Source organism: Triticum urartu, chromosome 3A (assembly GCF_056163025.1).
Source record: "Triticum urartu cultivar PI428250 chromosome 3A, HENAU_Tu73, whole genome shotgun sequence".
Classification (NCBI taxonomy): Eukaryota; Viridiplantae; Streptophyta; class Magnoliopsida; order Poales; family Poaceae; genus Triticum; species Triticum urartu.
Window position 1 is genome coordinate 656739492 of NC_141875.1, and position 27507 is coordinate 656766998.

At 46.4% G+C, this 27507-nt stretch overlaps 1 pseudogene; it reads right to left on the reverse strand.

The window, feature by feature from the left end:
- LOC147981130 (uncharacterized) lies at positions 1–27507 on the reverse strand (annotated as a pseudogene).

The window sequence follows — 27507 nt, forward strand, 5'->3', positions numbered from 1 at the left end:
TCAAATGTCCTCTTCTTGTTCCTCCACCTGCTGCTGGTCCCCAATTTGACTATCACGTCGAGCGCAGGCCTCAGGTTCAGAAGCCAATGCCAAGGATGCCTAGGTTTACAGGCACTGCATCTGGATCGTTCAATATCAATGGCTTCAAAGCACACAACACCTTCTTTAATAGCGCTAAGAACCCCTACTCAAAGGCAAGAATATCTTCTGATCAGTTCTGGAGCTATCAGTAGTGCAGTTATTACTCATGCATCTTGTACAATCAAGGTCGCATTTTTCCCCATATGCGTCTTGACATTGAAGCCATAACTGGTCTGCCCTGTTTGGAAGAAGCGCTGGATTGCTTCAGAGAATCTGGTTTGTTGCAGTTCGTCACTGACAAGGAGCACTGGAACGAAGAATTGCTGATCCAATTCTATGCCACTCTTCATATTCGTGGCTACAACAGGGATCCGAAGACTTGGGTCCTTGAGTGGATGACAGGCAATGTTCATCACGAAGCCAAAGCCTTTGATATCATTGAGCTCACTGGCCTGCCCACTCCAGGAGATCTTTATGAATCTGGTTGTCAGCTTCACAGTGCTGCTATGGAAAGCATTTTTCACAAGCCTGAACCCAACATGAGTCAGATGCTTAGCATGATGAAGCCTTTGCCTCCAGATGCTGAATATCCTAAGGAGTTCTTTGTTGAAGACCTTGAGTATCTGCCACGCACTATCTATCACATCATAAGGCGAACTCTCTGGCCCATCAAAGGACATTCTCCACATGCAAAGCTGGAAGGTGTAATGAAGACTTTGGTCTTTCATATTCTTCACGACAAAAGCTTCAATGCACAAGACTTCTTCATCCGCCAACTTGCTGCATCCGGATCTGATCTCTTTGGCTTGAAGTTTTACGCCCCATGGATTATGCGTCTGATCAAACTACACTCAGCTGTCACCTATCAGCCCTCTGCTCGCAATCATCGGATTTTTCTGCCTGACATCGACATGTCAGTTGAAGCCATCTATCCAGAGCCTGCCAAGGAGCCCCTTAGTCTTCAGAATGCTGATAAGCAAAGTTTCTCTCAACACATTGAAGGCAACCCAGCAGTCACTCGTGTTTATCCTCTGGCTGGTACTACCCGTGCACCTCATCGTGCCCTCACTGAAGCCACTGAAAGCACCATTGCACAACGTCCCAAGAAGTGATCCCGTGTTCTCAATCACCGAGAGCTTCTGGTTGCTCTTCATCATAAAAAGGATAAGCATCATGACTGGCTGAAGCGCCAAATGCAAAGCCTCTTGGTGGACGTAAACAGTATTCGCAACCTTGCCACCAAGAATGCCTTTGTCGCCCATGAAACTTGTCGGCTTACATGGAAAGGGCTGACGCTTATGTGTTTTGAAGATGATCTACAAGAGGATGGTTTCTCTGAACGCTTCAAGTTTGACTCAACACCTCCAAGAAGGACCTTGCTACGGCGTACTCCATCTCTTGAAGACTCTGAGTTCTCCTCCTCTGCTGCAACAGTGAATGCACGTGTCATTGATGATGAAGACAATGCTACTTCACCACCTTCGGCGCGAATCACCACTGCACCGAGTTCATCTGCACCGCCAACCAACTCCGACGACCCTGCTGCTTCACCAACTCCTCATGGGAACGAGTAGGTGCTCTATGTCTTCAAACCTTTTTGGTCCTTACTGACAAAAGGGGGAGAAGCATATGAGTTTGATAGTCTTCAAGCGGGTCCATATGGGCAGTGGTTTTATATTTTGCCTAGTGTTTACAACTCTCGCGTTTTGATACATTTGGTTCTTTGAGTTGTAACACTTAAACTCGATGGTCGTCTTCTACTTATTTGCTATTCTGTGATGCGATGATAAATTCCGCATGTGCGACGATAAATTCTGCACTTAGATCATTTTGCAGACGTCCATTTTTCATTATGCATGTCATTATCTTCACATACTTTTCATGCATGATGAATTTTCATCATAAGTTGAAGAGGATCTCCACAAGTACAACCTGCCATGTGCATTTGCATACCAAAAGCAAATTACTTATATGCACATCTTCAGGGGGAGCCTTTGCCACTTATGAAGACAATAACCTATCTTTTACAATTTCACATATTTTATTCCCCGTTGAAAACTTCAACCAGTTTGTCATCAATCACCAAAAAGGGGGAGATTGTAAGTGCATCTAGTGCCACCCCTAGTTGGTTTTGGAGTATTGATGACAAACCTGGTTGAGGGACTAATGAGTTTGTGAGAATTGCAAGATAACACAGGTAGAAGTCCCTCATTGATTCGATTTTCCTACCAGAGATGACCCCTAAAAATGTAAGAAGACATTGAAGTCAAAGGTGGTATGTGAAGACATTCACATTGAAGACTATGACAAGAGAAGACATCGCATGAAGACTATGGAGCGCGAAGACTTAGTTCTTTCGTCGTTCTTTTTCTTCTTTGTTGAGTCATAGGAACCACAGTACTGTTAAGTGGGGTCTAAGTGAACCAGTCAGAATAACTGAAGTGATGCTTAACCAAAATCCTATGTCTTCGAGTGAAGACGATGAGAGCAAATCTTGTCCAGAGTTGGATAAGTCAGCTTTGCTTGTAGCTCAAGTAAAGTTGTCGTGTGTGTTTGAAATCTGACCGTTGGAACACGTGTCAGTTCCTTAGTGACCAAGGGTCATTTCGGACAAATCAGGTCGGGTTGCCTAGTGGCTATAAATAGCCCACCCCCTATAACCATAAATGGTTGGCTGCTCAGAGTTAGTGCACGGCTTTTGTCGTTTGAGAGCAACCCACCTCGAAGCCTTTGAGAGAGAATTCCTTGCGAGGATAAAGCCCTAAACACCCAGAGCCAAAGAGTGTTAGGCATCACTTAAGTCATCCTGTCTGTGTGATCTGAAGACTTATTACACTTGAGGACTGTGAATCCTCCAGCCGGTTAGGCGTCGCGTTCTGAGCATCCAAGAGTCATTGTGGATCGCCGGTGAACAAAGTCTGTCAAGGTTTGGAAGTCTACCTTGAAGACTTACCAGAGTGATTGAGCGAGGACTGGGTGTCCTTAGCTCAAGGGGAATAAGGTGAAGACGAGGTCTTCTGAGTTGAATCTCATCCTCCCTAACCAGACGTGCAGTTGTCACAGCAACTGGAACTGGTCCAACAAATCATTGTCTTCAACGAGTCATTGGTTTCATCCTTCCCTTCCCTTTACTTACTGTTGGTCCTTGTGAAGTCATTGTATGATTGCTTTATCTTTTGTCTTCACTGAGTGACTGCTTGTTCTGATTGGCTTCACAATATCTTCCTACCTGATCTTTACTGCCTAGCTGCTATTAGTCATTGTGCTACACCCGTCCAGGATACGGCACAACGGAGACACAGGCGCAGACGTGCAGCAGGGACCCGCTCCAAGGATTCTTTTTAGATTAAGACCCTGCGTAAACCTTTTTTACTGTCTCTTGTTGATACATATCCACCGTTGAGAAGGATGCTGACGTCTTGGCATGTGGCCACGCCAGAACAATGCACGTACTTGGACACACGGGGCTTCTTACAAAGTCCACTATTTAGGCCCGGTTTATACCACAAAGACCGAATACCTTAGGGAGTATTCGGCGTCGCAAGTTTGGTCCTATATGCATCAGCTCCGAATCATTGTCTTTGGTCAAATGTTGGGTTTGCCCGGCTCCTGTGTTTTGGTGCCTTACGTTCCGCCTTGCCGGCTAAGGTAGCACCAGGAGAACTACTGCGATTGTTCCCTGGTTCATCCGGACGAGCACCTCAGTAGAGAAAGCCGAAAACTAACTGTCATGATATAGCGTGAGACTGGTTAACCACTCGATGACCTGTGGGAATGTTAGAATTCCTCCGCCTTAACGAAGGGTCGTTTCCCGGCCAGGCATGTACGCACCCCGATATCAGGAGAGTGCGGAGCCACCAGGGGCTATCTAGTAGCCCCACTGTCAAACTCCTATGGCTAAGTGAAAGTGCTAAAGCATTATAGTCCGATTGCCTCGCTCGCTCCGCTATCACCACCTTAATAGGACCAAGACGTTGGGTTAAGTGTGAATGCGTGTTTTTGCGAGCACCTCCGCATTATATGCGTGAGGGTTCAAGCCGACGGCTGCAATCTTTCAGGTTATACACATGTATACATAAACGGCCGCCCAGGAGGCATCATATTACTTTCAGGCAAAAGTATAAAAATAGCCTTATAAAAATTTATAAAAGCATTTTGCTTACAATGAGATTACATATCACTCAAACATAATATTTTTTGAGCACTGGGTCTCTATCAAACGGGCACCCTCAAGAACTTCTTCAAAGTAGTGCTCGGCAGCCTTTCGACCTATAGCCGAATCCCGTGTTGCAACATTGGTAGCATCCATCTCCGCCCAATATGCCTTAACACGGGCAAAGGCCATCCGTGCGCCCTCTATGCACGCCGACCTCCTCATCGCATCAATGTGCGGCACCACATCAAGGACCTACTGCACCAAGCTGAAATAGCTATTTGGTTTTGACCTTCCCGGCCACAGCTGATCCACAAAAGACCTCATAGAGAGTCCGGACAACCTGTTTAGTTCGGCCCATTCGGCTAATTGGTCAGTCAATGAAAGTGGACGCTCGGGAGAATGGAATTGTCCCCAAAACAGCCGGTCTACTCCATGATCTGTCTGACCCTGGAAGTACTTGGCCGCATCGGCAGTGCTCGCCGCCAAATCCATATACACATCCTCCGAACTCCACAGCCGATACAGAGGGGCATACCGTGGATCTCCGAATTTCCTCCGCAACATAAAGGATTTCCCAGCTACTATATCCCCGGCTTCCCGCAGCTCCTCCTTCTTTGCCCTCATAGCAGAGCGGAGATCCTTTTTTGTCGCAGCAGCCTTTTCAAGGTCCGATGCCTTCGCTTGGTTTTCTTTTTCAAGAACCCGGCAACGGTCGGCGGCGGCTTTTAATTCTATAGCCATCTTGGCCATCTTGTCTCGGGTCTCGCCATGCGCGGCCTTCTTGGCTTGCAACTCTTCGGCCGCCTTCACAGCAGCCGCATTGCCCAACCTCGCTTGTTCCTTGGCTCGGGCAAGTTCTGCCCGCAAGGCTTCAACAGTGGCAGCTCCATCTGCAGTCACAATATATTAAAGATATTGGCATCATGCTGCTCTTACTATTGTGGCGTCTACCAGATAATGACACTTACCCTGTGCCTCGTCAAGCCTTTTGTTAACAAGCTCGATGTCGGCGTCTGCTGCATCCAACTGCCGTTCTAAATGGGCAAACTCGCTAGTCCGGCTAGCCACCGGAGCTTCCATCACCTGCACATAGAGGCAGTATGGTTATTACCTGGGAATATGATCCTTTGTTCGTCGTCGTTTCCGACAACAACCAGAGTCTCAGGGGCTACTATCTACACAGGGCACACCTAGCATGTGCAGGACTATCATACATTCTTGTACGTACCTCAAAGCCTGTCAGTAGACTCATAAAAGCTTCATGCAATCCGCTTTCAGCGGACGATATTCTCTCCATCACTGTATTCATCAGTACACACGGTGTTCATCTGAGATGGCCGCTCGCCCCACCAACTCCCTCAGAACATCCGATCGCACACTAGACGGGGCCGGACTCTTTTGTCTGCTCTCTCCGGGAGCCGGACATTGGGAGCTTCGGGGGTCAATGGGATTATCTTCTGGCCTCACCAGACTTAGAGAGGCCCTCCGCGACGACACTTTAGGGTCGCCCGCTTCCGGAGCGGAGGAGTCCAGAGGAGGCGTTTCGCTCTCCATCACCTCTGGAAGAAGATCCCCCGAAGATGAGCTCATTTGAGAGGGGCTAAGGCCCGAACTACGAAAATATATGTGGTGGTTATCTTCTCAGAAGAAAAATATGGCATATCTGTACTATTAAAGTATTTCGGGTCACTTACGACTCGCGGGAGAATTGATCCCCCCGCGGACTTTGTGCGGCAACTGCGCCCCCCAAAGTAGGACCCTCTGTGGGAGACTTCTTCTCCCGTTTGGAAGCTTCGGCTTCCGAATCCCCGGGCGCAGTTCTTTTCCTCTTCTAGCCGCCTTCCCTCATGGAGACGCTCGCTCCCTCGGCTAGAATGGGCAGCGTTGGGGGCCCGCGTCCGCCCGCATTATCCTCCACATTATCTTCCTTCAAGGGCTCCGGGAAAGGTGCGGTCTGGAGCATCTTTTCCAATACCGGATTTTCCAAACCCTCAGGGAGGGGGGCCGAACACCGAATCAACTTCGCCTTTGTTACCCAGTCCTGGTCAAAAAGCAAACTCTCAGAAATAACTTCGTAACAAAGGAGAGATAGTATGTTCGGCTGGAAGATGCCCTACCTGTTCGGTGACGCGGTTACTACTCAGGCCCACGTCCTCGGAGATTTCCGGACACTCCACCTGAGGTCCGAAGAATGACTTGTACATCTCCTCGTGCGTCAGGCCGAGAAAATTTTGAATGACGCGCGGTCCCTCGGGATTGAACTCCCATAGGCGAAGAGGCCGGCATTTGCAAGGCTGGACTTGACAAACCAGCATAACTTGTATTACGCGACCAAACTGAAATCTCCATTGAAGAGATATCGAATGCGGCTTTGCAGTATAGGCGCATCCTTGGCTGGCCCCCAGCTCAGACCTCTGCTGATCCATGACATCAGTTGTGATGGAGGGCCCGAGCGGAAAACAGGGGCGGCCGCCCACTTGGCACTTCTAGGAGCTGTGATGTAGAACCACTCCTGTTGCCACAATTCAGACACCTCTGGGATGGAACCTTTGGGCCACGGAGCTCCCGTCATCTTGCGTATTGAGGCACCTCCACACGCTGCATGTTGCCCCTCGATCATCTTTGGCTTCACTTCAAAGGTCTTGAGCCAGAGGCCAAAGTGAGGGGTGACCCGGAGGAAGGCCTCGCACACGACAATGAATGTCGTGATATGAAGAAAAGAGTCTGGAGCTAGATCATGGAAGTCTAGCCCGTAATAAAACATCAGACCCCTGATGAACGGATCCAAAGCAAGGCCTAGAACTCGGAGGAAGTGGGAGACGAACACGACGTTCTTGTTGGGTTCGGGGGTGGGAACGGCCTGCCCTTGGGGAGGCAGCCGATGCAAAATCTCGGCGGTCAGATATCTGGCCTCCCTCAACTTCTTGATGTCTTCTTCCGTGACGGAGGAAGGCATCCATCGGCCTTGAAGGCTAGATCTGGACATGACTGGAGGTTCGGAGCACCTGACCTGAACTTCGGGCGTTTGGGCTTGAGGTGGGGGAAGGATTCGATTGAGCACCGGAGGGAAAAATAAAAGCCTTGTCCCCTTTATAAAGAGGGTGAATATCAAGCGTCCTCTCCGTGTCCGCTTGGACTTGCCTATAATCTAGGAGTCCTAGAAGCGGTTGGGTTACCCACGCCCGTATTGATGAGAATCCCGGGATAAGGGGACACGATCTCTGCTTTAACAAGACGTGCCAAGGAAACCGCCTCGCATAACGCGCTGAGGTGGGATAATAAAACGACTCGGATAAAGGCTTGGCCGTGGTGTGACACGCTACGGAATACGTCAGCGGATTAGATTGGTGTAAATATTATTCTCTCTATGGCAATATGTGGAAACTTATTTTGCAGAGCCGGACACTATCTTCGTGTTCAAAACCTTCTATGAAGTACTTGGAGGAGGAACCCGCCTTGCAATGCCGAAGACAATCTGCGCGCCGGACTCGTCATCATTGAACCCTGGTTCAGGGGCTACTGAGGGAATCCTGGATTAGGGGGTTCGGATAGCCGGACTATACCTTCAGCTAGACTCCTGGACTATGAAGATACAAGATTGAAGACTCCGTCCTATGTCCGGAAGGGACTTTCCTTGGCGTGGAAGGCAAGCTTGGCGATACGGATATGAAGATCTCCTACCATTGTAACCGACTTTGTGTAACCCTAACCCTCTCTGGTGTCTATATAAACCGGAGGGTTTTTAGTCCATAGGACAACGTGCACATCAACAATCATACCATAGGCTAGGTTCTAGGGTTTAGCCTCCTCGATCTCGTGGTAGATCTACTCTTGTACTACCCATATCATCAATATTAATCAAGCAGGACGTAGGGTTTTACCTCCATCGAGAGGGCCCGAACCTAGGTAAAACTTCGTGTCCCTTGCCTCCTGTTACCATCCGGCTTAGACGCACAGTTCGGGACCCCCTACCCAAGATCCGCCGGTTTTGACACCGACAGAGAGGTTGCTGGAGATCCAGCAGCACGACAGCGTGGTGGTGGAAGTAGCGGGATCCCGGCAGGGCTTCGCCAAGCACAAGCGGGGAGGAAGAGGTGTCACGGGAGGGAGGGAGGCGCCAGGGCTTCAGGTGCGGCTTCCCTCCCTCCCCTCCACTATATATAGGGGCCTAGGGGGCACCGGCCCCTTGTAGATCCCATTTAGGGAGGGGGCGGCAGCCATAGGGGTGGCTTGGCCTCCAAGCCAAGTGGAGGCGCCCCCATCCCTTAGGGTTTCCAACCCTAGGTGCATGGGAGGCCCAAAGGGGGGCGTACCAACCCACCAGGGGCTGGTTCCCACACCCCTTCAGCCCATGGGGCCCTCTGGGATAGGTGGCCCCACCCGGTGGACCCCCGGGACCCTTCCGGTGGTCTCGGTACAATACCGATGACTCCCGAAACTCTCCCGGTGGCCGAAACTGGACTTCCTATATATAAATGTTTACCTCCGGACCATTCCGGAACTCCTCATGACATCCGGGATCTCATTCGGGACTCCGAAAAACTTTCGGTTAACCGCATACTAATATCTCTACAACTCTAGCGTCACTGAACCTTAAGTGTGTAGACCCTACGGGTTCGGGAGACATGTAGACATGACCGAGACAACTCTCCGGTCAATAACCAATAGCGGGATCTGGATACCCATGTTGTCTCCCACATGCTCCACGATGATCTCATCGGATGAACCACGATGTCGAGGATTCAATCAATCCCGTATTCAATTCCCTTTCTCTATCGGTACGATACTTTCCCGAGATTCGATCGTCGGTATCCCGATACCTCGTTCAATCTCGTTACCGGCAAGTCTCTTTACTCGTTCCGTAACACATCATCCCGTGATCAACTCCTTGGTCACATTGTGCACATTATAATGATGTCCTACCGAGTGGGCCCAGAGATACCTCTTCGTTTACACGGAGTGACAAATCCCAGTCTCGATTTGTGCCAACCCAACAGACACTTTCGGAGATACCCGCAGTGCACCTTTATAGCCACCCAGTTACATTGTGACGTTTGGTACACCCAAAGCATTCCTACGATATCCGGGAGTTGCACAATCTCATGGCCTAAGGAAATGATACTTGACATTAGAAAAGCTTTAGCAGACGAACTATACGATCTTGTGCTAGGCTTAGGATTGGGTCTTATCCATCACATCATTCTCCTAATGATGTGATCCCGTTATCAATGACATCCAATGTCCATGGTCAGGAAACCATGACCATCTATTGATCAACGAGCTAGTCAACTAGAGGCTTACTAGGGACATGTTGTGGTCTATGTATTCACACATGTATTACGGTTTCCGGTTAATACAATTATAGCATGAACAATAGACAATTATCATGAACAAGGAAATACAATAATAACCATTTTATTATTGCCTCTAGGGCATATTTCCAACAGTCTCCCACTTGCACTAGAGTCAATAATCTAGTTCACATCACTATGTGATTGTAGTGAATCCAACACCCATGGGGTGTGTTCATATCTTGCTTGTGAGAGAGGTTTATCAGTCAATGGGTCTGAACCTTTCAGATCCATGTGTGCTTTACAAATCTCTATGTCATCTTGTAGATGCAGCTACCACACGCTACTTGGAGCTATTCCAAATAACTTCTCTACTATACGAATCCGGTTTACTCCTCAGAGTCATCCGGATTAGTGTCAAAGTTTGCATCGACGTAACCCTTTACGACGAACTCTTTTACCACCTCCATAATCGAGAAAATTCCTTAGTCCACTAGTTACTAAGGATAAGTTCGACCGCTGTCGTGTGATCCATTCCTGGATCACTCTTGTACCCCTTGACTGACTCATGGCAAGGCACACTTCAGGTGCGGTACACAGCATAGCATACTGTAGAGCCTACGCCTAAAGCATAGGGGACGACCTTCGTCCTTTCTCTCTATTATGCCGTTGTCAGGTCTTGAGTCTTACTCAACACTCATACCTTATAACACAGCCAAGAACTCCTTCTTTGCCGATCTATTTTTGAACTCCTTCAAAATCTTGTCATGGTATGTTTTCGTTTGAAAGTACTATTAAGCGATTTTGATCTATCCTTATAGATCTTGATGCTCAATGTTCAAGTAGCTTAATCCAGGTTTTCCATTGAAAAACACTTTTCAAATAACCGTGCATGCTTTCCATAAATTCTACATCATTTTTTATCAACAATATGTTAACAACATATACTCATCAAAAATTCTATAGTGCTCCCACTCACTTCTTTGGAAATACAAGTTTCTCATAAACTTTGTATAAACCCAAAATCTTTGGTCATCTCATCAAAGCGTACATTCCAATTCCAAGATGCTTACTCCAGTCCTTAGAAGGATTGTTGGAGCTTTGCATACTTGTTAGAATCTTTCAGGATTGACAAAACCTTCTGGTTGTATCACATACAACCTTTCCTCAAGAAAAACATCGAGGAAACAATGTTTTTGACATCCTATCTGCAAGATTTCATAAATAATGCAGTAACTGCTAACATAATTCCAACAAACTCTTAGCATCGCTATGAGTGAGAAAGTCTCATCGTAGTCAACTCCTTGAACTTGTCGGGAAACATCTTAATGACAAGTCGAGCTTTCTTAATGGTGACACTTACCATCATTGTTTGTCTTCCTTTTAAAATCCATCTGCACCCAACAGCCTTACGACCATCAAGTAGCTCTTTTCAAAGTCTATACTTTGTTTTATACATGGATCCTCTCTCGGATTTTATGGCCTCGAGCCATTCGTCGGAATTCGGGCCCACCATCGCTTCGCCATAGCTCGTAGGTTCATTGTTGTCTAGCAACATGACTTCCAAGACAGGATTACGTACCACTCTGATGTAGTACACATCCTTGTCGACCTATGAGGTTTAGTAGTGACTTGATCCGAAGTTTCATGATCACTATCATAAGCTTCCACTTCAATTGGTGTAGGTGCCACAGGAACAACTTCATGTGCCCTGCTACACACTAGTTGAAGTGACGGTTCAATAACCTCATCAAGTCTCCACCATCCTCCCACTCAATTCTTTCGAGAGAAACTTTTCCTCGGGAAAGCACCCGTTTCTAGAAACAATCACTTTTGCTTCCGGATCTGAAATAGGAGGTATACCCAACTATTTTTTTGGGTATTCTATTAAGATGCATTTATCCGCTTTGGGTTCGAGCTTATCAGCCTGAAACTTTTTCACATAAGCGTCGCAGCCCCAAACTTTTAAGAAACGACAGCTTAGGTTTCTCTAAACCATAGTTCATACGGTGTCGTCTCAACGGAATTGTGTGGTGCCTTATTTAAAGTGAATGCGGTTGTCTCTAATGCCTAACCCATAAACGATAGTGGTAATTCGATAAGAGACATCATGGTATGCACCATATCCAATAGGGTGCAGTTATGATGTTCAGACACACCATCACACTATGGTGGTCCAGGCGGTATTAGTTGTGAAACAATTTCCACAATGTCTTAATTGTGTGCCAAACTCGTAACTCAGATATTCATCTCTATGATCATATCATAGACATTTTATCATCTTGTCACAACGATCTTCAACTTCACTCTGAAATTACTTAAACCTTTCAATAATTCAGACTTGTGTTTCATCAAGTAAATATACTCAACATCTACTCAAATCATCTGTGAAGTAAGAACATAACGATATCCACTGCGTGCCTCAGCACTCATTGGACTGCACACATCAAAATGTATTACTTCCAACAAGTTGCTTTCTTGTTCCATCTTACTGAAAATGAGGCCTTTCAGTCATCTTGCCCATGTGGTATGATTTGCATGTCTCAAGTGATTCAAAATCAAGTGAGTCCAAGCGATCCATCTACATGGAGTTTCTTCATGCATATCTACCAATAGACATGGTTCGTATGTCTCAATCTTTTCAAGACGAGTGAGTCCAAAGATCCATCAACATGGAGCTTCTTCATGCGTTTTATACCAATATGACTCAAATGGCAGTGCCACAAGTATGTGGTACTATCATTACTATCTTATATCTTTTGGCATGAACATGTGTAGAACTACGATCGAGATTCAATGAACCATTCATTTTAGGTGCAAGACCATTGAAGGTATTATTCAAATAAACAGAGTAACCATTATTCTCTTTAAATGAATAACCGTATTGCGATAAACATAATCCAATCATGTCTATGCTCAACGCAAAAACCAAATAACAATTATTTAGGTTTAACACTAATCTCGATGGTAGAGGGAGCATGCGATACTTGATCATATCAACCTTGGAAACACTTCCAACACATATCGTCATCTCACCTTCAGCTAGTCTCCATTTATTCTGTAGCCTTTTATTTCGAGTTACTAACACTTAGCAACCGAACCGGTATCTAATACCCTGCTGCTACTAGGAGTACTAGTAAAGTACACATTTAATATATATGTCCAATACATACTTTTGTCAACCTTGCCAGCCTTCTCATCTACCAAGTATCTAGGGTGGTTCTGCTTTAGTGACCGTTCCCCTCATTACAGAAGCACTTAGTCTCGGGTTTGGTTCAACCTTGGGTTTCTTCACTAGAACAACAACTGATTTGCCGTCTCATGAAGTATCCCTTCCTTTCCCTTGCCCTTCTTGAAACTAGTGGTTTTACTAACCATCAACAATTGATGCTCCTATTTGATTTCTACTTTCGCGGTGTCGCGAATAGCTCAAGGATCATCATATCTATCCCTGATATGTTATAGTTCATCACAAATCTCTAGTAGCTTAGTGGCAGTGACTTTGGAGAACCATCACTATCTTGTCTGGAAGATCAACTCCCACTCGATTCAAGCGATTGTAGTACTCATACAATCTGAGCACATGCTCAACGATTGAGCTTTTCTCCTTAGTTTGCAGGCTTAGGAAACTTGTCAGAGGTCTCATACCTCTTGACGTGGGCACTAGCCTGAAATCCCAATTTCAGTCCTTGGAACATCTCATATGTTCTGCGATGTTTCAAAAAACGTCTTTGGTGCCTCAATTCTAAACCATTTAGCATTACGCACTGAACTATCATGTAGTCATCAAAACATGTATTGTCAGATGTTCGCAACATCCACAACCGACGCTCGAGGTTCAGCTCACTGAGCGATGCATTAAGGACATAATCCTTCTACGCAGCAATGAGGACAATCCTCAGTTTACGGACCCAGTCCGCATAATTGCTACTAACAACTTTCAACTAAATTTTCTCTAGGAACATATCTAAAACGGTAGAACCAAAGCGTGAGCTACAACATAATTTGCAAAGACCTTTTGACTATGTTCATGATAATTAAGTTCATCTAATCAAATTATTCAATGAACTCCCACTTAGATAGGCATCCCTCTAGTTATCTAAGTGATACATGATCCGAGTCAACTAGTCCGTGTCCGATCATCACGTGAGACGGACTAGTCATCATTGGTGAACATCTTCATGTTGATCGTATCTTCTATACGACTCATGTTCGACCTTTCGGTCTTCCGTGTTCCGAGGCCATGTCTATACATGCTAGGCTCGTCAAGTCAACCTAAGTGTTTCGCATGTGTAAATCTGGCTTACACCCGTTGTATGCGAACGTTAGAATCTATCACACCCGATCATCACGTGGTGCTTCGAAACAAGGAACCTTCGCAACGGTGCATAGTTAGGGGGAACACTTTTCTTGAAATTTCAGCAAGGGATCATCTTATTTATGCTACCGTGGTTCTAAGCAAATAAGATGTAAACATGACAAACATCACATGCAAATCATAAAGTGACATGATATGGCCAATATCATCTTGCGCCTTTTGATCTCCATCTTCGAGGCGCGGCATGATCACCTTCGTCACCGACATGACACCATGATCTCCATCATCGTTTCTTCATGAAGTTGCCTTGCCAACTATTACTTCTACTACTATGGCTAACGGTTAGCGGTAAAGTAATTACATGGCGTTTTCATTGACATGCGGGTCATAAATAAATTAAGACAACTCCTATGGCTCCTGCCGGTTGTCATACTCATCGACATGCAAGTCGTGATTCCTATTACAAGAACATGATCAATCTCATACATCAAATATATCATTCATCACATCCTTTTGGCCATATCACATCACATAGCATACCCTGCAAAAACAAGTTAGACGTTCTCTAATTGTTGTTGCATGTTTTACATGGCTGCTATGGGTTTCTAGCAAGAACGTTTCTTACCTACGCAAAACCACAACGGTGATATGCCAATTGCTATTTACCCTTCATAAGGACCCTTTTCATCGAATCCGATCCGACTAAAGTGGGAGAGACAGACACCCGCCAGCCACCTTATGCATCAAGTGCATGTCAGTCGGTGGAACAAGTCTCACGTAAGCGTACGTGTAAGGTCGGTCCGGGATGCTTCATCCCACAATGCCGCCGAATCAAGATAAGACTAGTAACGGCAACCAAATTGAACAAATCATCGCCCAGAACTACTTTGTGTTTTACTCGTGCATAGAATCTACACATAGACCTAGCTCATGATGCCACTGTTGGGGAACGTAGCAATAATTCAAAAATTTCTACGCATCACCAAGATCAATCTATGGAGTAAACTAGCAACGAGAGAGAGGGAGTGTATCTTCATACCCTTGAAGATCACTAAGCGGAAGCGTTCAAGTGAACGGGGTTAATGGAGTCGTACTCGTCGTCATCCAAATCACCGATGATCCTAGCGCCGAACGGACGGCACCTCCGCGTTCAACACACATACGGTTGGGAGAGACGTCTCCTCCTTCTTGATCCAGCAAGGGAAGGAGAGGTTGATGGAGATCCAGCAGCACGACGGCGTGGTGGTGGAAGTAGCGGGATCCCGGCAGGGCTTCGCCAAGCACAAGCAGGGAGGAAGAGGTGTCACGGGAGGGAGGGAGGCGCCAGGGCTTCAGGTGCGGCCGCCCTCCCTCCCCTCCACTATATATAGGGGCCTAGGGGGGCGCCGGGCCCTTGTAGATCCCATCTAGGGAGGGAGCGGCAGCCCTAGGGGTGGCTTGGCCTACCAAGCCAAGTGGAGGCGCCCCCACCCCATAGGGTTCCCAACCCTAGGCGCATGGGAGGCCCAAAGGGGGGCGCACCAGCCCACCAGGGGCTGGTTCCCACGCCCCTTCAGCCCATGGGGCCCTCCGGGATAGGTGGCCCCACCCGGTGGACCCCCGGGACCCTTCCGGTGGTCCCAGTACAATACCGATGACTCCTGAAACTCTCCCGGTGGCCGAAACTGGACTTCCTATATATAAATCTTTACCTCCGGACCATTCTGGAACTCCTCGTGACGTCCGGGATCTCATCCGGGACTCCGAACAACTTTCGGTTAACCGCATACTAATATCTCTACAACTCTAGCGTCACCGAACCTTAAGTGTGTAGACCCTACGGGTTCGGGAGACATGTAGACATGACCGAGACAACTCTCCGGTCAATAACCAACAGCAGGATCTGGATACCCATGTTGGCTCCCACATGCTCCACGATGATCTCATCGGATGAACCATAATGTCGAGGATTCAATCAATCCCGTATTCAATTCCCTTTGTCTATCGGTACGATACTTGCCCGAGATTCGATCGTCGGTATCCCGATACCTCGTTCAATCTCGTTACCGGCAAGTCTCTTTACTCGTTCCATAACACATCATCCCGTGATCAACTCCTTGGTCACATTGTGCACATTATAATGATGTCCTACCGAGTGGGCCCAGAGATACCTCTCCGTTTACACGGAGTGACAAATCCCAGTCTCGATTCATGCCAACCCAACAGACACTTTCGGAGATACCCGCAGTGCACCTTTATAGCCACCCAGTTATGTTGTGATGTTTGGTACACCCAAAGCATTCCTACGGTATCCGGGAGTTGCACAATCTCATGGTCTAAGGAAATGATACTTGACATTAGAAAAGCTTTAGCGGACGAACTATACGATCTTGTGCTAGGCTTAGGATTGGGTCTTGTCCATCACATCATTCTCCTAATGATGTGATCCCGTTATCAATGACATCCAATGTCCATGGTCAGGAAACCATGACCATCTATTGATCAACGAGTTGGTCAACTAGAGGCTTACTAGGGACATGTTGTGGTCTATGTATTCACACCTGTATTACAGTTTCCGGTTAATACAATTATAGCATGAACAATAGACAATTATCATGAACAAGGAAATACAATAATAACCATTTATTATTGCCTCTAGGGCATATTTCCAACAGTAGGGTCTCCCATAAATATTCCGATCTTCATTGTTAGGTCGGCATCTTATCCACTAGTACTTCGATTTCCTCTTCATAATCTTCACGTGTAGCCTTGAGTTCTTCCTCCAGCTCCGTGATTCTTGTCCTTGCATTCTTCAGATCTATCATGTCTGCGCACATCTGGTTCTCCTGACGTCGAATGTGCTGGTTTAACTCCTGGATAAAAGCTGCGATTGATCTATCCTTCTTGGTACTAACCATCTCCTAGTGCTCATCTCGGCACCCACAAATCTGGTAGATAGTATCCTTGAGATCCTTGCGGTAAACTTCTCCAATACGTCCCATGGCAATGTGAGCTGCCATACTCTTTCCTAGACTCCAGGTTGGGGCATCAAAGGAAAACTCTATGGGCTCAGTGACTGGCATGAACGTTCTTCCTGGAACTTGAACTTGAATCATCCAGCGCTCCTCTGCAGGTAAAGTGGCGTTGTAGGTTTCGGTGAAGCTTGGTACTCGAATGTTCAGGTACTTGGTGACTTCCTTCAAGTGACATCCAAAGGGTGTATCTTCATCCGGTTGGGTAAACTTGTTCCTTGCATCCACCATCCTAAAAGAGTAGAAAAGATGAGGAGTCAGAATGGGAAGAGTGAGTAGTGATCTAGGGCTTTAGCTTAGTGGTCGTGTCCTACAGTCAGTGTGTGCTCTGATACCATCTTGTAGCGACCAGACCTCAAACGGTCTGATCTCTGTGCTCCAGTGTCATCCCTGGATCAGTAATGCTGACACCGCACAGTACTTGAAGGATTTATAACAGAGTAGCAATCACACACTTATTACAACGAGTGTCTCAAAAGAGAACTTATTACAATAAATATGGCTTAAGGCCACCTAATAATGATAACAGCGGAAGGCTTGGAAGATAAGTGAGTCCATCAACTCCAACGGCATCACTGAGTATAGAACCACGACCTAAGGCACCTTACTCGTCGTCTGAAAAGTCTGCAACATGAACGTTGCAGCCCGAAATGGGTCAGCACATGGAATATGCTGGCAAAATAATGCATAGAGAGCAATGAAAGAAATATACTATACTACATGCATATTTGGCTGGTGGAAAGCTCTATGGTTACAATGTTGCGTAAAGCCAAATTTTCCCTACTGCAAAGGAATACATTTTTTTAACTATCATGATAGTTGTTAAACATTGAGAGTGTAGACACCCTCTCAATCCCAATTAAGCATCATCATTAAAACCCAACAAAATTAATTAGAGTAACATGATGAGATTCACATGATAATCCAAGTTCTAGATACTCAAGATGTCCATAAACGGGGACACGGCTAACCATGATTAGTTTATACACTCTGCAGAGGTTTGCGCACTTTTGCCCACAAGACTCGATCTCCTCCGTTGGGGTTCTTGCACTACATGATGTTTGAGAAACGGATGACCGAGACATAGTCTTTCAGAAGCGCTAGCACCTTACGATCGGGTAGACCGTACCAACCTACATCCCCTACATCTGCTAGTCTACCACTGTAAGAGTTCGCACGACTTAGTCAACTATGCTAGAGCTCATAGTAGCTTGTGGTTGCACACGGAAGTTTCTAGTATGAATAATCTCAGGATCCCTTTGAGCCTAGGTGGCGGTCCAAAAGAAAAAAAACAGGCAATCGCTGGAATACCCAGGTGCCTCAATCCACCCAGATGTGTGTTTAAGTTGCCACCTTAGATAAACCATTAATTTAACAATCTCACATCTGTCATGGATACACTCACCCAATCCACGTCTACTAGCATAGCATAGCATTATAAGCAAACGTAGAAGTAACTCCCAGGGTTTGATAATAAAACAAGTAATAGGTACTACCTCATCTACTTCCCAAAACCCACAATTTAATTAGATCCTAATCATGCAATGTTTGAGGATTGATCTAATGCAATAAAAACATGGTAGTAGGAGGTATGATCAAAGTGTTACTTGCCTTGTTGATGATCCGTGAAACCTAGAGATTCGAAGTAGCAAGCGGCGCACTCCGGGTACTCTATCGCAAACAAACAAGCATACAATAAGTACTAATCTAATGCACAGGTAAAACTCAAATAAGAGATCTAACCAGATAGTTCAACTTAAGAACTCCGGTTTGCAAAAAGAATCAAATCGAACGAAGCAACAAAAGTCAAACGGCAAAAGAAACAAGCTTCGATTACTAATCTGGATCTAGGTCAAAATTTTACAGAGGCTAAAACTTGTTTGAGTTGGTTAAACAGAAAGAGGGTTTCGAGACGAAACTCCAGGCGCTTGAATCGCCTGATTCCGATAAACGAGCGAAAAGTTATACTAGAACGAAAATCGGATCAGAAATCACGATCAGAAATAATCGCGGAAAATCCGAGAAAAGAAAAAACGACGAACAGATTAACAAACGAACGTTCGTTATCTGGAACTAAACGAAGAACGCGTTCGTTATAACGAACGAGCGAGCGAACGCTCGCTAAATAAATAAACCGGTAAAACCGATCTATTTAAAAAAAATGAAAACTAGGGTTTTTCTAAAAAACCGGATCGGTTTTTCTCAGAAAAACCGGGGTGGCGGGCGGCTACCTCGGCTCGAGCTCCGGCGAGGCTCCGGCGGGGCTCCGGGCGGCGGGCGGCGGTGCGGGGCGGCGGCTGCGGCGGCGAGGCGACGCTGCGGCGGCGGGGCAGCGGCTGCGGCGGCAAGGCGCAAGGCGGCGGGGCGGGCTGCGGGGCGGGGCGGGATGAGGAGAGGGCGTCGGCGGCGGTGGCTATAAAAAGGGGGCGCCCTCGGGAGGTGAGTCCCTCCCGGACATGGCGGCGGCGGCAGCGGCGATCGGGACTTCGGTCCCGATCCGGCTTGCGGGAGGCGGCGGCGGCTGGGCCGGCTCGGCTGGGCCTTCGGCCCAGTCGGGCGCGCGGGTTTTTTTTAAATAATTTCGCCGAACTAAGAAAAAAAATTCTAGAAAAAATAAATAAAGATCTAAAAATGCCAAAACAAATTTTCACCGTCTAAATAAAATATTTAGAACAGGATGAACATTTTCTTGGCCCTAAATGCAGTTTTTTAAAAACGTGCATTTTTTCCTAAATTCAAATAAAACCACGAAAAACTCCAAAATAAAATCTTATTTAATTTTATTATTAAATCCTCAATATTTCTAAATTTTGGGAAGTCATTTTATTCCCTCTCATTTATTTTATAATAGAAATAATTGAAGACAAAAATAAATAAAATCAAATGATCCTATTTTCAAAATTTGAGAAAACTCAAATATGAAAATAACGAAATCTCCAACTCTCTCCGTGGGTCCTTGAGTTGCGTAGAATTTCTAGATCAGGCCCAAAAGCAATAAAATATGATATGCATTGATGATCTAGTGTATAACATTTCGGATTGGAAATTTGGGATGTTACACTATTGTCAACAAAAACAGTCAGTAGACACATCCAATTTCATACCTAGTGACGTCTTATTTCATCTCTAGCCAACTATAGAGCCGTTTAAGTATCCTTGGAGCGTCTTCACATGGACCGTCTCAAATAAATAGACACGCTAGGCAAGCGTGTCTTACATGGAATGAGACGCTTTCTAGGGACGTTCAAAATCGTGTCTATGTAAAGACGTTGTGTTAGGCATGCTCAAAAATCGTGTGTACATGTAGAGACGTTGTGTTAGGCATACTCAAAAATCGTGTGTACATGTAGAGACATTATGTTAGGCATGCTCATATTACGTCTCTACTCATAGACACGTTTCATTCGTCTCTTATACTCGTCTCTAAATATACAGAAGAATATTTATACAAATGAAATATTTTACTTCAAATATTATTTGATTACCTGCAGAAAAATATTATTTGATTAATTTCGAATTTGTTTCATCGTATCAAAAAAAAATTATTCTTAATGTTGCACATGGAAATTGGTCCGATAATTTTGTGATACGAAGGCAACCTCAGTAACAACATCCAATGCATTAATTAGCAGGAACAATGTCTCCACTGAAAGTACTTGGAGTTCACAGCTGAATAATATGTAACATTCATATGAAACATGTGATGATGCAAATAAATAAGAAAAGATCCTATAGACTGAAACTATTTTTGTCTATGAAGCTAAATTCTATACATAATCTAGAATATGTGTTCATTCAAAGATAAATTCATCAACTACTCCGGACTCCTCCAGTGCACTCCCTTTTCAAATGCTCCCCAGCCACTCCTAGCTCCTTTAATGCCATTTTCAAATGCTACCCAGCCACTCCTAGCTCCTTTAATGCACTCACTTTTCAAATCCTCACCACCCTGAAGGGGAGAAATAACAACATTTACATGAACACATGTTTATAGAGAAGTGCAAGATAAGAGATTCTTTGATGAAATTATAAGAAATATATCATTACCAATGCTCTGTTGTTGTGCTAGAGGGGTTGGCTTAACTATTTTTACCTAAAAAAGGAAGATTCCTGATAAATAACATATCACACATGTGCAGATTGAAGCATACACATTGCTTGAATGGGATTACTTACATGTGAGCGAGGCCAAGCAATAACAGAACCCATAGCATCCCTTACTGTTTGGAATTTTTCATATGGTCTAACTAGTTTCTCATCTCCTAGATATGTACATCCGCGAACAAGAACTGCAACGTATTGCACTCCAAGCATGTTTCCTCCAACCACATATGTTTTCTCTTTACTCTCTAAAGTTCCTTTGTCCAGGAGTTTGTCTTTGTTTCTCAAGTTCATCGAATACAACACGACTTCAACTTTATCCTATTTTTCAAGAAATGAAAAAAAATTATTGATGAACCTGAGAAGATTACATTTTACACAAATAAAAACAATTTCACAAATAATTAGACCAACTATCCATTATATAATCATTGTCATCTCGATATCTAGCCTATATGTACCTACTTTGTGACTTGGTGATGACCATGTGGCTTGGTTGCATTGCTATTTTGAGCATGATCATTCTGCAATTAAATAGGAATACACGTGAAGGGAGACACATGATCAACTATAATCAAGAATTATAGTTTTGAAGAGTTCCGTTACATGCAGCCTTATTCCACACACACTTTCGGTTGCACAATTTGCTTTCAAATTAGATTATAGTCTTATTACTCCCTCCGTCCCAAAATTCTAGTCTTGGATTTGTCTAGATACGGATGTATCTAATACTAAAATGTGATTTGATACATCTGTATCTAGACAAAACTAAGACATGAATTTTGGGACGGAGGGAGTAGAAAATTATTTATTGTGAAAACTTTGCAAGAATGCAGCATGCAAACAAATGAAGTTCAAGTCATGTAAATTTATACACTAAAAACAGAATTGACATAATATTCAAGGGCCAGGGTGTTTCTCAACATCTATGCAAGGTTTCCACCAAAAAGACCATGTATGCAAGTTTGGTGTTTTATTAGTACTCATGTATCAATTCAAAATTGATTAATTAGTTTTTTTGAATACGAGATCTCTTGGAGCAGCAACGATATGTGTGTGACTAACTTTTGGTCCCATCGGGCCAAATCATGTTGCTGTTGTATGCAATACAATTTTTTAATACTTGGTTGAATCTGACTTATGATCTGCTAGCGGTGTCATGGCATTTTTTGAAACGAGCTTGCCAAAATGGGATTGGTGTTTCATAATAATGTCATTTACCTTGCACTTACATAAAAAATTAGACAACCTCTTGTACAATCATTGTCATTTAGATATGTAGCATATGTTTACCTGGTTAGTGACTTGGTGAAGTCGTAAACTTGGTTCAGGGCCACCTTGCTGCACTGCAAGATTATTTTCAGCATGGGCATTCTGCAATTTAATAGGAAGAGATGTCATCGTCATCATTGATAAAAATTTGGATAAGTCCTTGCACGTAGGTTAAGATTCTAGCAAGATTAGAAATAAACAGAGGGTCAAGCCTCAGCAAAACACTACAAAGCCCCAATGACCGAGTTAGCACAGCTAAATCAGTGCACTATGTTACTTCCTGTAACAAGAGATGGAAGATACAATTAGGAAACCGGCTACACAGTGCATTGTTGTCTCTTGAGGTCATGACAGAATCTACAGCGAGATGCTTCAGGTTTTCCAGTAAATTCATCACCATCAAAAACTACACGGGAGTTGAATAGCTGTAGCACTAACAGAACAATAAATCTCAGTGCAAAAGCTTCAGCATTTGTACAATTCTTCAGAGAACAGAGGTTGTGCTGAACGTTTCTTCAGACAACTAGATAATTGAGGTACTATTCTTCAGATAACAGAGGTTGTGGCCGCCTTGCCTCGGGCCTCGTCGCTGCGGGAAGTCTCGGGGTTCCCTGTGGCAGCAGGCCATGGGACGGGGGAGACTTAGGTCGGAGTTGGGGAATTCCAAGATGATTTTGTCTAATCACTTAGAGAATAGAGGATTATCTGCTAATTGCGCTTAAGTGGATGGTTAAGGATCCCACCTTTAATCGGTGGCGTTCATTACAGATCTGAGGGTCCACGTAGGAATTTTCATATTTTCACTGAATACCTATTTTCACTAGATACTTCGCCAATATCAAGCATGCAATGAGATCTAATTCTGCCTAAAAGTTAAGTTAATGCAAAGCAGCACATGAACAACCTGAAAGAACAATCAACAGTTAAGTGGTTTCACTAGTACAGACTACAAAACTAAAACAGCTGCTCACCCAAACAGTTTACAAAAAAACAATTGGGATGGGACTCTTCCCAAATGGTTCTGCCAACATAGTTTTTGGATATTTGTGCTACTAGTATCTATGCGTGATGTGGCTTAATGGGTGTTACTAGTTACTCTCCTCCTACCATGGAGCAGAGCTCCTGCAGGTTGCACAACCGGACAGCAAACCTTCACACCGATTAAGCCACAAGTAATCAATCTAAAGATCAATGAATCTCAGTAATTTCTGCACCAAGAGTTGAGAGAGCACATCACAATGGTGAGGACCAATACGAACCTGGGGCGCAGCTACCGTAGGCCGGATGGCTGTACTCGTGCTTGCTCTGCTTAATCCACCTATAGATTGGAGACGAACTTGCTCGTGTTGCAGCAGACGATTCCTGCGACCTTCCCGCCCAATCGTCGCCGTTGGCCCTAACGCACACGGCGGCGGGTCTCTGTCCCGACCTCCACGGCCTCCAATCGCCCGACCGCCCGCCCGCCGAGTCTCCGTCAGTCCGCCCACCAAGCCAATTGATCCCCGTTCATGTGATTGAGGCGATGCACATCAGCGAACGGATTGGAGGGATCCCATTAGATGGATTGGGATGGATTAGGAGGTGGAAGAAGAGAAGTGGAGAGATGGTGGTGTGGGCGAGGAGAAGTGGAGAGAGGGCGGCGTGGCAGAGTATATTACGGGGATCTTTTTTCTCAATAATAAGAGCGCTGGCGCGCTATTTCTTGGCGGTAGATGGAAAATATGAGCGCCAGATGCTAAAATAATTAGCTCCCAATAAAATACGGGAAACTTAGTTTGGAAAAGGCATATTTTTTCTATGTTATATACACAACCAAACAGAAAAGAGCCAGTGGTAACTTGATCTATTTATTATTTTTTGCATACATTGTGAAATGATTTTTTTTGCTAAAAAATAGAATTCCATTGTATCGTATTGTGCAATGCGATTCTTGTGCATACATGTGCTGCCCTGACCTGCCGCACCTCCGTCGCCGTCCGTGTCATCGTCGTCGTTGGAGTAGCCCTTCCAATGACGGAAGGGCAGGGAAGGGGCAGTCCTGTCTGGCCGCCATCTGGTGCTCACGGAGGAGCCGCTTCACTTCCGCCTCCACAATGGTGAGTGACGGGTCACGGACCCAGGCCTTAGCGAGGCCGGGCTCCACGCAGAACTAAGGCGGTGCCTCGTCGGACTTGGTGAACGCGGAGCGACGCACCACGTTGTGTCGCTCCCGCCTCTCCGGCCGCTCTCTCCTCGACTGACAGAATGGCCCGCAGCGATGAGGAGTCGTGGTCGCCATGGCCATCGGGGGAGTGGAGGAGGCGGTTGTAGGCCTTTGCTACCACAGACAACACCTCCTTGGCGACCTTGTTGCACCAATCGTGGTGTAGTGGCGATGTCGTCTAGGCGATGAGGTCGTAGCGGCTTTGTGGATCGAATGTAGCTTTTTACGGCGGCGACGATAATTCGTCCTTCACATGGCGTTCGATTTGGACACTGTGGTTGCGTGTAGGACTCCAGCTCCGCCTTCACGTGACAGAGAGGCGGCGATGCCGACTCTTGGTTCATGCGCTCGATAGCGCGGTGGCGAGGGCGACTCCTTCATGTGTGCTGGTGGTGGCAAAGGCCACGTCGGATCACGACCCCAGAGCAACTGCTCCATCATGAGTTCCATCTGGTGGACGTACTCAGCATTTGTGATGCAGTGCGGTGTGAACGGTGCTGAACCACACTTAAATAGGCACGGCCAGACCAGACGAAGGGACGAGAATCCATGGGAAGTCGGCTTCAATATGGCACAACTGTTGGAGTAGGCTTCTTGGTCGCTGCCTGGTTTGCGATCGTTTTGTGGGAAAACGAATAACTGGACCGGTCTGTGGACCGATGGGGTACCCTGCTGGATGGGGAATTGCATCCAAATTGCTCGTCCCAGAAGGTTGTGGGCGATTTAGGTTCCGCCTTGAAGGTTGTGTGCAATGAGAGGAGGGTTTCAACCATATTGCCATGGGGATGGAGCAAGGCGACACGTAGAGCTAGCTGAAATGGGAATCAAGAAGGTGTCTTTGATCGCCTCGTCGCCCTCGACGCACCCATGGACATGCCTCCATACCTAAACTCCGTGACCTTCAAATCATCCTCCTTTCGCTAAATCTCCGATATTCCACTACCAAACCAATTGATTGCTGCTCCAGATGGATTTCTGACAACCCCTACCCTCATATGCCCTCGTCAGTGACAAATTAAACGCCACCAAGGTAGGGAGAGGTCAGATAGACCTTATTCAATGCCACATGTAAAACAATAAAACTAAGGGAAAAGAGAACGTACTCAACCTCGGGATGACAGGGGCGGGTCCATACTCCTCTTGTCACTAACAAGCCGCTAGACTTGAAAGAGCAGGCTTTTTCAATTTAAATTTTTAACCGGTTTAGAAAAAATGATTAAAAACTTCCCAGAATACTACTCATCATGTGGTTGTCCTTATGTCAAAATTTCATAATTTTCCATACACTTTTTTCGGTTCATTTTTTGGCCAAATAGGGGCTGATTTGGTTTTTCAATTTAAATTTTCAATCGGTTTGGCACAAACGGTTGAAAATTTCCCAGAGTAATGATCATCATATGGTTGTCCTTGTGTAAAAAATTTATAATTTTCTAGACACTTTGTATTTCGGTTCAAATTCTAGGCCAACTTTTGGCTGAAAATGAAGAATGAACGAATCTATCAAATGGTGACTCCAAATTTGATGAAAATTTCACAGAATACTAGTAATCATATGGTTATCCTTGTGTCAAAATTTCATCAAAATCTGGACACTTTTTTTGGTTCATTTTTTGGCAGCTGGATCATCAACGAAGGCAATAGTATGCGATACCTGATCCTCGACGCTGGTGCCGCTCTCCGGGCGAGCCGCGACCTCCTCGACGATCCCATGCCATTTGTTGCACGCTGTTTGGATGAGCCCCCAATGGTTCGCCATCGCCTTCGACCCAAGCTTCATGTGCATACTTTTGAAGTAGGGGTCGGCTAGCTTCCACTCGTCGAACTCAGCCTTGATGCGGTCCCAATATGTCTCGATGCTCTGGTTCGTGCCGGTGACCGGGTCGAGGCAGACGACCTTCCACGCTTCGGCGAGGCACTCCTCTTCCTTGGACGCCCACTTGATGCGTGGCTCGCCGGGCTTGTCCGCCTTCTTCTTCTTCTTCTTCTTCTTCTTCTTCTTCTTCTTGCCTTTCCTCGTCGGCGCCGGTTCCTCCTCCTCCTCCTCTTCCTCCTCCTCCGGCTCTTCCTCGCCGTAGTCGAGCTCGTCGTCCATGTCGCCGAGGTCAATCGAGTCGTCCTGGGTAGTGAACCCGGGGAAGCGGCGGCGGCAGCCGAGCCGGCTGCAATGATGTCCTCCATGTCGACCTCCGTCGCGTCGACGTCGCCGAGATGCGTCGAGGATGCGGCTTGCGAGTAGAGGACGTGGCGAAGAGGTGGCGTTGGTGAGGCTGCGTAGTCCGGCGGCGAGTACGTGTACGGCGGGTACTGCATGCCAGTGAACGCGAGCGAGGGCGTGCACTGGACAGGGCGCCGATGGGGGAAGGTGATGTTGGTGTTGAAGCCACCATGGGCGTCCCCATCGGCATAGCCCGGCGATGACGTGCTCCATGGGTGCGGCGACGACGAGAACCCGGCCAGAGAGCCGACGCTTTGCTGGCTCCAGGCCGCGTACGAGTGCCCACCGGGTGGATTCATCATCGCCGCGCACGCCGCCTCCGCTTGTTCAGCCGCAGCCGCAGCGTGTGCCGCTATCTCCCTGGCCTTCTTGGCCCTGTCGCGTCTGTCGGCGGTGACGGCCTCCCGGCGCTACACATCCGCCTTCCACTCGGCGTTGCTCATGCCGGGAGGCTTGGATAGCGGCGCCCTCAGCTTCCTTTGCTTCGGCTGGGTGGCGGCGGCTGTGGGATCCGTCACGGCGCGCGGCATCACGTACTTCTTCGGAGGCATGTCGGGCGAAAGGGTAGGAAGAGGCGAGCGTTTGGCGGGAGGAATGGAGAAGAGAGGAGATCCTAGGAGGGAAAGCGGGAGAAAACGGCGGGAAACGGGCTTCCGTCGCCGATAGAGCGGCCCCACGCCGCTTTTCGCTTGCGCCAGTGCGCCCAGGAGACACCCGGCCGCTTGCATTCGAGGCGGGATCGACGGTTCTGTATTTCGCCCAAACCGGCGCTAAATGAGATCCTGGGGGTGCGACTAGGCCGATTTTTGGCCACCGGCGCTAGAAATTCGCCGGGGGGGGGGGGGGGGGGCTGTTGGGG